Source organism: Artibeus jamaicensis, unplaced genomic scaffold, assembly GCF_021234435.1.
Source record: "Artibeus jamaicensis isolate MK-2021 breed Jamaican fruit bat unplaced genomic scaffold, CSHL_Jam_final contig_851, whole genome shotgun sequence".
NCBI classification, from domain to species: domain Eukaryota; kingdom Metazoa; phylum Chordata; class Mammalia; order Chiroptera; family Phyllostomidae; genus Artibeus; species Artibeus jamaicensis.
This window is the reverse complement of record NW_026521986.1, coordinates 21,433,126-21,433,890: the sequence shown is the minus strand read 5'-3', so window position 1 is coordinate 21,433,890 and position 765 is coordinate 21,433,126. Positions and strand designations below refer to the sequence as shown.

Below are 765 nucleotides of genomic sequence, written 5' to 3'. Positions count from 1 at the left end.
GACTATAAGGGAAGTAAATGATCAGTTGACACTCAGAACAGCTAGAACAATTTTCACCTAAAAATAGCCAAATACTGTACACATAAGATGAGTCCCCAATCCTCCTTACCCTCCACCCCTGGAAAATACCATTCTATTTTCTGTCTGTATATTTGACTACCCTACAAGACTTCATATAATTGGAATCATGCAGTATTTTTTCAAGGAGAGAGCACCAATGTTGTCCCCCACTACCACAAATCATGCAGCTGAATTTCCCACATTAGGGGAAATTGCAGGGGTCAGCACATCCAGAGTACATCCGGATAAGCCTCACCCTGAGAAAACCACCTTTGTGATCATGGTATCTCCCCTGCCAGGTCTTTTTGTGGCTCATTTGTTTTACTTAGCATAATGCCCTCATGAATCATTCAGTAGTGCATTACCACGCTGCTCACAGGATTTTGCTACCCAAAGATCACACACTTTTCAGACACAGTTCCTTCCCAGCACTAGGGTTGTCCACTTTTTATAGAGGGAAGACTAAGAAGAAACAAGAGCTTATTGCTTTTATCAGGGGTTATCCATGAAATTTAGTGCAGCATCTGAAAGGCAATGTAGCCATGCTTCCTATCACATTGAGCAATTTAATTGGATCTAAATTGAATTTATCTCAGTGCTCAATGCAAAATAAAAAAATAATAATGAGAAGGATATGTGAAGCAGTGAGCCAAAGCCCTAATGTGTCATCTTCACTGTTAACCATTCATTTGATTCTGTGACGTC

The 765-nt window shown here is 40.3% G+C and overlaps 1 non-coding gene across 1 annotated transcript; it reads right to left on the bottom strand.

The window, feature by feature from the left end:
• Positions 1 to 202: 202 nt before the first annotated feature.
• LOC119046900 (U1 spliceosomal RNA) lies at positions 203 to 367 on the bottom strand. Its single transcript, XR_005082049.2, has one exon. It is a non-coding gene; the product is annotated as a U1 spliceosomal RNA (small nuclear RNA).
• Positions 368 to 765: the final 398 nt, after the last annotated feature.